Genomic DNA, 12,431 nt, shown 5'->3' on the forward strand with positions numbered 1-12,431 from the left:
AATTTAAAATGACACGTTAGGTTTCCTTCTGGATTTTTTTTTGGGAAGACCGTCTCTTAGTAAATTACATCTGACAACCTAAAATAAATTGTGCACGAGATTTATGCTTTCTGTGGGCTTGCGAAGCCTAGCTCCCGAGAGAGCAGGGTGAAGGGAGCCTCTAGAAGGACCGGCTAATTGCAAAACTTATCTGTGTGTGACTTGCCCGGATGGGCCGGATGCTGCCTGTCCGGCTGTTGCCCTGCCTGCGGGCGGGAAGGTAGGGGACAGCACTGCCGGAGTCTCACCCAACGACCTGGCGTCAGGATGGAGATGTTCTGGTCTGGGATCCCTTCTTTTCAAACATTAACCATAAAAAATAAAATGAAACAAACGGGGCAGGGAAGCTTTAGATAAGGAACCAAGGACGTGGCATCTTTGAAAGTTTTCCCAACGGAGATGTCAGTGTTAGCTGAGACTGCCAGAATTTACTTTAGCTATTACTATGGATGAATAATTATGGGCAAGCCAGCAAGTACTGTGGGTTCACGGCAGGTTAATTGGGAATAATGGGTTCATTCCAAACGGTGAGAAATGATATTTGAGGGGGGTGGGGGGAGAGAGAGAGAGACAGACAGGCTTTGCTTGCCCTCATTGATTGCTGGGATGTCCTTTCCTCGTGCATTTGGCTCTGCTGGTTCTGGCCTCTGGAGTTGAGACATCTGGGCCTGGGTCTTTGTTGGGCAGAGGGTGGAGGGGGGGTGTGGGATGGAGGCTGAAGCCAGCGAGATCGGGTGGCTTGTTTATATCGCTTCCCCTTCCTGAAAGTGGGATGGGCGACCTGGCATGTGATCATTCGGCACATGTGTGTCCAGTGCCTGGGATGAGCAAGATCTCCTGGGCCTGGGCATCTCCCCGCGAGTCTGCACAGTGGTGAGCGGCAGAGACACAGAGTGAGGGAGGCAGGCATTGACAAGATCACTCTAGTCAGATGAATATACGATGCCAGTCACAAATGCCAGCTACATAGGTGATTTTAAATTTGCTTGCAACCTCATTAAAAAAGATAAAAAGAGGGGCACCTGGGTGGCTCGGTCGGTTAAGCGTCCGACTCTTGGTTTCGGCTCAGGTCGTGATCTCACAGCTTTGTGGGATCGAGCCCCGCATCGGACTCTGTGCTGGCGGAGAGGAGCCTGCTTGGGATTCCCTCTCTCCCTTTCTCCCTCTGCCCCTCCCTCACTTGAGCCGTCTCTGTCTCTCTGAAAATAAACACATGGATAAAGATTTTTAAATAATTTAAAAAAAGATAAAGAGAACAAGCAACATAAATAATATATCTTATTTAACCCAGTATATCCAAAATATTGCCATTTCAACAAGGAATCAATATAGACATTACTAAGGAGGTATTTTATACTTACGGTGCGTCTGGATTCATATTAGTCACGTTTCAAATGCTCAATAGCACATCTGGCCAGTGGCTACTGTATTGGACAGCGTAGGGTGGATCATCACTAATCTTGCACACACGCACACACACACGCACACAGTGTGGTGAGGGCTGCAGAGGAGAGGCTCACAGAGCGTTGAGCAGGGGCAGGGGCTAGAAGGGTCAGAGCCGCAGTCCGGAGGATGGTCAGCAGTTACCAAGGCCAGGGGTTTGAGGGAAAAGCATGCCCGGCGGTGAGAAGTACCAGTGCAAAGGCCATGGGGGCTGGGGGGTTGGAGGAACCGAGAAGGCCAAGTGGCCAGAACGGGGGAGCTATAGGGGAGGAGCAGTGGAGGTGACCGCTGGCCGGCGGGGAGCCTGCACGGCCTTTGGGGGCAGCCTGAAGATTTGGGTCTTATTATCAGAAGGGAGCTGGGGAGGAGGCGTCCTCAGGAGCCATGGGATCAGGGCCGCTTTCTGAAGCCGGTTCTGGCTGCTGGGAGGAGTGTGGCTCAGGGGGAACGCAGGGGGCCCCTCAGGCATCATTGCAGCATTTCACCTCCTGAGGGGGTGCTCCCTCTAGAGGGCTAGAGGCTGCATCTCCTGGAGGCCAGGGCCTGGTGGCTGCCCGCCCCCCACAGAAACCAGGCTGAGAGGCACCAATACAAGAAAAACTTGCCTGTGTTTAGAGTAGGTCAGTGCAATTTGCCCTGCCTGATGTTAGGACTCCAGGGGGGTATTTCAGCTCCTCTTCCTTGCCATGCAACCTTGGACAGATCTCTCCGCCTCCAAAGGCTTTCTTCTGCTGTAAAAACAAAGTGGGGGGGGGGGTGATATGTAGGCCAGAGGTCTAAAACCTCTGGATAGGGTTCCCCTCTGGGTTGCCTTGGGCACCACTTCCTTTGTTCTGGTTGGCCCTGGACTTGGAAGGTTTCCTTTTCTGATCCCAGGAGTGGGAGTGGTGGTCCAGCACCCTGGAGCTGTTTGCCCCTGTCGAGAGGCCCAGCTCTGCTGTGACTCTGACCACTGAAGCCGTGTGGCCATGACAGGCAGGGCCGGGACTGGGAGGCAGAGTCCATGTGAAGAGAGACGATGCCCCTTGGTGCTCTGGGCTGGCGGCAGCCACAGTGGCCGTGACCAAATTCATTGTGTCCGGGGGAGGGAGGATGGGATGCATGGCAGGGAACCAGAAAGCCACATGTCATGTTCTCCACCCTGCAGCTGTAGGAGTGTACACCGTCTTTCGCTTACACATTCACTCAGCAGATATCTATCCAGGGTTGCTCTGTGCCAGGCAGCATGCCAGGTGCTGGAGATGCCGGGGTGAGTGAGGACAGGATCAGGGAGAGCGTCTTGGAGGAGATGATTTGAACGATGAGCAGGAGGCAGACAGGGGAAAATCCGGGGAAAGAGCTTTCCAGGCAGAAAGGACGGTCCGTGCAAAGGCCCTGAGGTGGGAAGGAGTCTGCCTTGCTGGAGGAACGGATGGAAGGTGCCTCAGGATGGAGAAAGAGAACAGGAGGGGGTGGTGTGAGATGACCCCAGAGAGGTGAGCGGGAGCGAGATCACAGGGGGGCCTCCAAGGCCTAGGAGGGGATTTGGATTTCAGTCCAGTTGTGAGTGAAAGACACTGAAGGATTTTGAATAGCAGAACAGGGTGGTCTGTCTGCTGTATTTAAAGCTCTCTCTGGCTGCTGGGTGGGGAAGCATAGGCCAGGTAGGAAGCTTCTGCAGTATGAACAGTGGTAGCCTCCTCAAGGTGGCAAACCAGGGGGCAGAGGAGGGCAAGGGAGAACCAAATTCTGTTTTGTTCGTGTTGAGTTTGAGAAGCCTGTTAGCCATCCGAGGGAAGGTGGTTATGGATCTGGAACTCTGGCCAGGGCCCCACTGCCATAAATGTGGTGGTGTTAGCGTACTGACAGTGTGTAAAGCCTGCGATGGGCCAGTTCGCCCAGGAGTGGACACCTGTTGATGTGGAAGGACGTCATGGCATTCTCTCGCTCTGCCAGGCAGGGCCACCGCCGGCACCCGCAGCAGTTTTCCCAAGGGCACCGTCCTGGGCCCCAGCCACGCCTCTTCCCCAGTCGCAGGAGTCTGTGGCCATTCCTGTGCAGAGCTGAGTCTGGGCAAGGTGTCTCTGGCCTGGCAGGACGTGGAGGGTGGAGGAAGAGAGGCCACTCCTTTGGTCTTCTGAGTCCTTCCCTGCACCCTGTCATTACTGCAGCATCCACAGGGGAGCTGGCGGCTTTCGTTTCTGGCTTTCCCCACAAGTCCCCTTCTGCTCAGCCTGGAAGATAGGGGACACGGAGAGAGGCAAGAGGAAGGGAAATAGAAAAGCAGAGACTGAGAGAAGGGCAGGAGGAAGCCCCGGCAGGACTGCTGAGAGACCAGGAAGGGCCCAGGGACACCTGGAGAGATCCGGGGAGGGCAGAGGTCATAGGACACGGAAGGGGAGGGGAAGGACAAAGAGAGAGGGTTTAAAAAAGTGTTCCTTTCTCTCTCTGGTGCTGGTGTTGGTGACTAGCTCCCTTTTCCTACCTGCCAAGTAAATGCCGTGCCTAATCTCATAAGTAAAGCCGTGTGAAGCTTTTAGACGAGGTCAGCTACCCTGTGGATACCCACCACACGCCAGGAACTTGACCTACTCTCTGAACTTCACGTTACCTTCAGACCAGCGGATCGGAAGGCCGATAGAATCTGCTGGAGAGCACGGGGATTTAGAGTGGCGGGGGTGGGATTCAAACCTGCCCCTGCCAGACGCTAAGTCGGGCCCCTGTGCCATCCCGCTCCACTTTTGGTCCATTTCTCTCAGCAGCTGAGCCCAAGTTCTTGAAAAAGTAGGGCTTTAGTAAATATCGTTTCCGAAGTGCTGTGAGGGTGTTACCCTAGTTTGGGAAGGTGAATCCACACGCCCTCAGAGAAGGTGGCTGGCTCTCCTGAGTCTCCCAGCCACTTGGAGCCCGAGCTCTGGCAGGAAAGCTGGCTTGCGCTGTGCCGTACCTCCTGCCCCAGACCTTCTCCCCGGCGGGCACAGCTGTTGGCAGCTGCAGGTACCTGCCTGGGATTGGCAAACAGATGGCCCCGGGTTTCTGGGACAGCGCCAGTGCCAAATGTTCTCTCTGGTTGTCAGACAAATGCACTGCTTTTTAGTTCAGAAATTATGGAGCACCCTGTGCATGGCTGTAAATCCTGTCAGCTCTTGTAGGCTCTGTCCCAGAGAGGTGTGGTCCCTAGAAAGGCAGGATGGTAATTTTTAAAGGCTGGTTGAGGCCCAGGTTTGGGGTCTGAATGGACTCTGGAAGGGCCATCTCTAGAAGTTGCCCACTGTCCCAAACTCCACAAAGCCCATAAGAGACATGTCAGACGTGGTGAGAAAGATCCAGTGGGTCAGGAATTATTGTCCCCATCTTATGAGTGTGGAAAATAAGGCTCAGAGAAAAGGTGTACTTGCCTGGGGCCCTTGGCAAGTTGGAGGTGAAGCTAGAACTTGAACCCAGGTCCCCTAACTCTTGGTTTAGTGGTCTCTCTACTACCCCATCCTCCAGGAGAAAGACCTTTCAGGTAGGTGCAGCAGGACTGCTGTGTACGGCCAACCAGGTTGTACACTGCATAATTTCATTCACATTGGCAATGATGTGAAAGGTGCCTGCAGAGTTGTGTGGTGCAATGACTCTGGGTCTAGGGCAGTCTGGCCCTTCTCTGTCCATTGGACTTCTACCTTCAGTCCTTCCTGGTACTACAATAGAAGATCTAGGAAGTTTGTCCACTCCCAGCCTCCAGAAGTAAGTGTGATGGGTCCACCTTGATGTTTCTAGTTTTGTTCAGGCCACACTGGGTCCCCCGGGCATATGGTCCTTTCTCCCCACCCTGCTCCCGGGTGTATGGTTCTTTCTCATCTGCTCACTCAGCACCATTTGCTTAGGGGTGGGACTTGAGGGAGGTGAGTTTGGGGACTCCGGTTGGAGGTGAGTCCAGTTGAAGGCCGTATTTAGGGCTGCTTTCTTTTTAGTCTCTTCCGTCTCCCCCACCCCACCACTTGCATCCCTGGAATGAAACATGTGACACGAGCTCTTCTCTCCTCTCTCTCTCTCTGTCTCTCTCCCTCTTTCTTTCTTTTTTTAATTTACATCCAAGTTAGTTAGCATATAGTACAATAATGATTTCAGGAGTAGATTCCATTGATTCATCCCCTACATGTAACACCCAGTGCTCATCCCAACAAGTGCCCTCCTTAATGCCCCTTACCCATTTAGCCCATCCTCCCACCCACAACCCCTCCAGCAGCCCTCAGTTTGTTCTTTGTGTTTAAGAGTCTCTTATGTTTTGTCCCCCTTCTTGTTTTTATATTATTTTTGCTTCCCTTCCCTTATGTTCACCTGTTCTGTATCTTAAATTCCACATATGAGTGAAGTCATACGATATTTGTCTTTCTCTGACTTATTTCGCTTAGCATAATACTCTCTAGTTCCATCCACGTTGTTGCAAATGGCAAGATTTCATTCTTTTTGATTGCCGAGTAATACTCCATTGTGTATACATACATATACATATACCACATCTTTATCCATCGATGGGCATTTGGGCTCTTTCCATACTTTGACTATTGTCGATAGTGCTGCTATAAACTTTGGGGTGCATGTGCCCCTTCGAAACAGCACACCTGTGTCCCTTGGATAAATACCTAGTAGTGCAATTGCTGGGTCATAGGGTAGTTCTATTTTTAACTTTTTGAGGAACCTCCATACTATTTTCCAAACTGGCTGCACCAGTTTGCATTCCCACCAGCAGTGCAAAAGAGATCCTCTTTCTCCACATCCTCAATATCTGTTGTTTTCTGAGTTGTTAATTTTAGCCATTCTGACAGGTGTGAGGTGGCATCTCCTTGTGGTTTTGATTTGTCTTTCCCTGATGATGAGTGACGTTGAGCATTTTTTCATGTGTCAGTTGGCCATCTGGATGTCTTCTTTGGAGAAGTGTCTGTTCATGTCTTTTTCCCATTTTTTCACTGGATGATTTGTTTTTTGGGTGTTGAGTTTGATAGGTTCTTCATAGATTTTGGATACTAACCCTTTATCTGATATGTCATTTGCAAATATCTTCTCCCATTCCGTCAGTTGCCTTTGAATTTTGCTGATTGTTTCCTTCGCTGTGCAGAAGCTTTTTGTCTTGATGAGGTCCCAATAGTTCATTTCTGCTTTTGTTTCCCTTGCTTCCGGAGACATGTTGAGTAAGATGTTGCTGCGGCTGAGGTCAAAGAGGTTTTTGCCTGCTTTCTCCTCGAGGATTTTGACGGCTTCCTACCTTGCATTTAGGTCTTTCATCCATTTTGAGTTTATTTTTGTGTACGGTGTAAGAAAGTGGTCCAGGTTCATTCTTCTGCATGTCGCTGTCCAGTTTTCCCAGCACCACTTGCTGAAGAGACTGTCTTTATTCCATTGGCTATTCTTTCCAGCTTTGTTGAAGATTAGTTGCCCATACGTTTGTGTGTCCATTTCTGGGTTCTCTATTCTGTTCCACTGGTCTGAGTGTCTGTTTTTGTGCCAGTACCATACTGTCTTGATGATTACAGCTTTGTAGTATAGCTTGAAGTCTGGGATTGTGATGCCTCCTGCTTTGGTTTTCTTTTTCAAGATTGCTTTGGCTATTCAGGGTCTTTTCTGGTTCCGTGCAAATTTTAGGTTTGTTTTTTCTAGCTCTGTGAAGAATGCTGGTGTTACTTTGATAGGGATTGCATTGACTAAGTAGATTGCTTTGGGTCGTGTCGACATTTTAACAATGTTTGTTCTTCCAATCCAGGGGCATGGAATCTTTTTCCATTTTTTTGTTATCTTCTTCAATTTCTTTCATAAGCTTTGTATAGTTTTCAGTGTATAGATTTTTCACTTCTTTGGTTAGGTTTATTCCCAGGTATTTTATGGGTTTTGGTGGCATGAGCTCTTCTTAAATATGACGCATCTGTTCCTCCTGTGCCGGGGTGGGGGGAAGAATTTATAGGTGAGAAACCAGCAGACTGATCTTCACTCTGCTCCAGTGGTCAGGCTGTCGCTGATTGATGCCCTGAGTACTGCACTGCCTGGACGGCTTCTTTTTATGGGCTCCACCCGCCTTCCCATAACTCAGGAGGGAGGCTGTAAATCCTCAGGGGCGGCAAAGCAATCCTCTATTAGGACAGCCACCTGGAGTTCCTGGCAAGTCCCTCTAGCCAGCAACACATCTCACTGTCAGAGCAGTTGTGAGCAGAGGGGACGTGCCCAGGACAGGGAGCCAGGAGATCCGGCCAGCTCAGAAGCTCCAGGCTGGCAGGGGCCGGTCAAAGTCACCTGGTGCAAGTGTTCAACCTGTGAATTCCCTCTGCTGATGGGGAGCTCACTGTTTACCAGCACGTCCGTCTTCGGAGAGCCCCTCCACTTTAGCCCCTCCACCAGCACTTTAGAAAAGAGAAGAGCTTTTTCTTCTCTTAAGCTGGAATCCTTCTTCCTGTTATTTCCATCTTATTTCTTTTAATGTTTTTATTAAATATTTTTTCATGTTAATTTATTTTGAGAGACAGAGAATGAGAAGGCGACGGGCAGAGAGAGAAGGAGAGAGAGAATCCCAAGCAGGCTCAGCACTGTCAATGCAGAGCCGGATGCGGGGCTTGAATTCACAAACCATCAGATCATGATCTGAGCCGAGATCAAGAGTCAGACCCCTATCTGCCTGAGCCACCAAGGTGCCCCCTTCTTATTTCTCTTCCTTGGGGCCAAACAGAAGGAATTTAAAGATGGAGTGGTGGCTGTGTTTAACTTCTCTGCTAGCTTCAGAACCCAGTTCATTCAATTTTCACTACAACAAACTGATTTTTTTTTAATGTTTGTTTATTGTTTTTGAGAGACAGAGACAGAGCATGAGTGGGGGAGGGGCAGAGAGAGGGAGAGAGGGAGACGCAGAATTGGAAGCAGGCTCCAGGCTCTGAGCTGTCAGCACAGAGCCTGATGTGGGGCTCGAACCCATGAACCATGAGAGCGTGACCTGAGCCAAAGTCAGATGCTCAACCAACTGACCCACCCAGGTGCCCCGCAATCTTTTTTTTTTTTTTTTGATAACAAACATGTTATAGTAGCTTAATATTGAAGCAGAATGGAATAAGCCTGAATGGGCGGGCAGAGTCCCCTAGATTTTTCCTTCTTTCCCCTGCTCCCTAACATGATGTGATGGATGCAAAGATGGAAGGCTGTAGGACCTGGAATCCATGCCTCAGCATTTCCCTTTGTTCTAGCCTTTGTTGAACCTGGTGTTTTTCCGACTTTAGAAAGCATACACATTATGTTACCGTGGTGTATTACATACTCCACTTCACGGGTGGTTTAAGAGATTTGCAAGGGTAATTCTGACTGTATGCAGTGTTTCCCTTACATGAGGACTTTTCAACTTAATTTCCACCCAAGAAGTGACTCAATCATGTTTCTTTTTCTTTTTTTTTTTTTTCATTTCCTTTCCCTTAAACATTTTCCCCTTTATTTCCTTTCCTACTGAGGTATAACTTACAGGCCGTGAAGTGTATAAATCTTAAGTGCACAGCTCAATGAATTTTTCCAAATCGATACACCTGTGTGGCTCCCACTCAGCTCAAGATCTAGAACATTTTTCTTCTCACCCTGGATGGGTTGCTCATGCCCCTTCCCAGTCAGTGCCACCTCCCCTCCCAGAGGTGACTGTCACTGCCTACTCTTGAACCTTATATAAATGGGATCGTGTAGTCAGCCCGCTGTCTGACTTCTTGCGCTCAGTGAAACACCACATTGTCGTATGTGGCTGTAGTTCTTTGCATGGTGCCGTGTAGCATTCCAGAAGCTACACCACCCTACGTTATTTAAAGGCGGTGACTATGGGCTGTTCTCTCTAGGTCTAAATAATCTTTTAGTTGTGATAAAGTATGCATCACATGCAATTTACTGTTTTCCAACCTTACTTCTCGGCACGGCCAGTCCTGACCCTGGCCTTTGCTCCCCTCACACGCCGTCTGTTCTGCCTTGTGGCGCTTATCCTGGTGTGGTTCTGTGTTTTCCACATTGCTGGCGACAAGCCAGCAGCGGGTCATTGCAGCCATTCAGTGATCGCCAACTCGCCTTTTAACAATGGGAAAATACAAAATATTCGATCACCTCATGTCAAGTAAAGGCACATAGAGCTGTGTGGAGCCTTTGTTTGACACATATACGTGGATACGTGCATTCGTGTCCAGTGGTTCCCCGTATCAAGTGTACTTCTTTTTATGGGTTGTTTTCTGAAGCGCGGAAGCCACTGGTTTGGTGGTCTGTGAGGCACTTCCACGTTCCCAGAACCAGCAACAGTGATTGCCCAAGGTGGGTGCTCACTGAATGTGCCAGAGAATCGATACATGTCTGTCCGAGTGTCCCTTCCTCCAGCTCCCTAGGTCTTTCTTCTCCTTCTCCTTCTCCTTCTCCTTCTCCTTCTCCTTCTCCTTCTCCTTCTCCTTTTAAATGTTTATTTAATTTTGAGAGAGAAAGAGGGGGGAGGCAGGGGCAGAGAGAGAGGAAGACACAGAATCCAAAGCAGGCTCCAGGCTCTGAGCTGTCAGCACAGCGGGGCTCGAACTCACAGACGGCGAGATCATGACCTGAGCTGAAGTTGGACGCTTAACCGACTGAGCCACCCAGGCGCCCCGATCTGTGTCTTTTTGACTTGGATTCGGGCCTCCAGCAGCGTCTGGTGTGACCCAGACAGAGAGGGGCTGGCACGCTCATTTAAAACAGGTCCATGAAGACGTACATGGAGATTGTACTGTTAGCTTTTCAAGTGAACACATCCCTCTGTTGAATTTCCCACTATGGCACATTCCCGGGCTTCTTCACTCACGTGACTGCCCTGTGCCTCCTCGTGAAGGGCTGTGCTGTTGACATTTTGGATCTCAAGTGAAGCCCCTTGCATTTATCCCTGTTATGTTTCATCTTCTGCCATTCCATTCATTGCTCCGGCCCGTCAAGAGCTTTTGAGATCCTCATCCCATTCTGTCGGGTCTCATATTATTCAAGGATCTTGTGAGCCTGTGCTCTGGGTGTTTGTCCAAGTCACTGGGAAATACGCTGAAGACCTCATATCTTCATCCTGCAAGCCTGCCTTCAGGATGGCGGTGTCCTCCTGGTGGGCATGCCTTAGGCTGCCTTTCCGTCTGCCTGCAACACGCCTCCCCTTAATACCTGCTCGGCTGGCCCCCTCACCTCCTCCCAACCTGTGATCAAATATCACCTTTGTGGTGAGGTCTAGAACACTCTGTGTCAAGCGTAACCCCTTCGCCCAGCTCTGCCATTCCATGCCCCCTTCCTTGGTTGTGTTTTTGCCAGGGTGCTTATTACCATGTAACATGTATATCGTTATTTCTTTTCTTTTAAAAATTTTTAAAAAATGTTTATTTATTTACTTTTGAGAGAGAGAGACAGAGAGAGGGAGGGAGAGAGCCCTAGCGGGGGAGGGAGAGAGAGTGAGGGAGATACTCAGAATCCAAATCTAAGCTGTCAGCACAGAGCCCGACATGGGGCTCGAACCCACGAACCATGAGATCACGACCTGAGCCGAAGCTGGACGCTTAACCAGCTGCCACCCAGATGCCCCTCACTTATTTATTTTCTTAATCCCTTCCTTCTCCCCACTAGAATACAGGTGCTTTCTGGGCACACGTGTGTGTGTGTGTGTGTGTGTGTGTGTGTGTGTGTGTGTGTACCCGTGTCTCCTTTTAGTGCCAAGGACATTACCTGGTATGTAGTAGGCACTCAACAAATACTTGTTGAATGGATGAATGAATGAATGATTGAATGAATGACATTAGTAATTACCCCCACCGATTAGAGTATCTGAAATAAATAGAGGTATCTATTTCTCACGGAGCAAGTTTCCTGCAGGTTCAGTATCTGCATCTGGCCAGGTGGTTCCACAGTGAGGAACTAGGCCTTATCATCTTTGACCACCATCCTTGCACATTGGTGTGTTGCCTCATCGTTGCAAAGTGGCTGCTGCACCCTCAGGTATCATATCCATGTTCCAGTCAGGAAGTGGGGAGAGAGGGAAGCCTTTTCCTCACGAGGCTTTGTCCTTTTGTTTCGAACAGGAAGTTCTCCTAGCTGACTTCTTGGTACACGTTATTACCAGATCAGTGATGTGTGCCTACTCTTACACCAATCATTAGCCAAGGGGGATGAGATCACCAATCTTAACTCCTCCTTTGGGGCTGGTGCTCCTTCTGGGGTATAAGGGTCACCATCTATCATACAAGCAAATTGGAGTTCAATTAGCAAAGAAGAATGGGGAGAGGGAATGACTACGTCGTGAGAGAGATCGAACATCTTTCAGAAGACTTATTGTGCTGTTTTCACCTTTTCCTAATCCAGAAGAATTACAGTTGGTCTGACCTGCCTTATCTGCAGGGAGCTGGTGTCAGGCCTTGGTGACCACTGCGCCCCCTTCTAGGGCCTCTCTGGCCTCTCTTGATTAGCCCTCTGGAACGCAGCCCAGGTGAGACCCCGGTAATGCTTCCCACCAAAGCTCGCCCCCATCTTCTCAGAAACTTGCCTCCCGCAAAGGGCCCCCACAAGGTACGATGACATCAAGACCCATGTCCCAACGTCTGTTCTTCTGATCTGGTGAAGGCATCACTGTGCTCCCTCTGGCATCTGGGCTCAGGCCTGAATCTTCCCCTTCATCTTCCTATGTGCCACGAGGTCCCTGGGGGTCCAGCTGTGGTGGGGATGGTGGCGGGGTTGTGTAGAAGGTGTATCTAGAGTGACCACAGTCGTGAGGGTGCTGAATAACCTTTAAGGATTTCCCCTCCACACTCCGAGTAATGGATTCAAAGCACCTACACGGCCCTAGACCTTAGGACTGGGGGGTTCTTGGTCTTCCTCTGGGTTCTGGGGCTCCTGGGCACAGCTCTGGGGGAAGGAGGGGAAGAAACGTATTTCGGGAGGGGCACAGTGGATGCCAGCACAGCCTGGCATCGGCCGCCCGGTGGAAGACAGGACCCCCTGGG

Source organism: Panthera tigris, chromosome B3 (assembly GCF_018350195.1).
Source record: "Panthera tigris isolate Pti1 chromosome B3, P.tigris_Pti1_mat1.1, whole genome shotgun sequence".
NCBI lineage: Eukaryota > Metazoa > Chordata > Mammalia > Carnivora > Felidae > Panthera > Panthera tigris.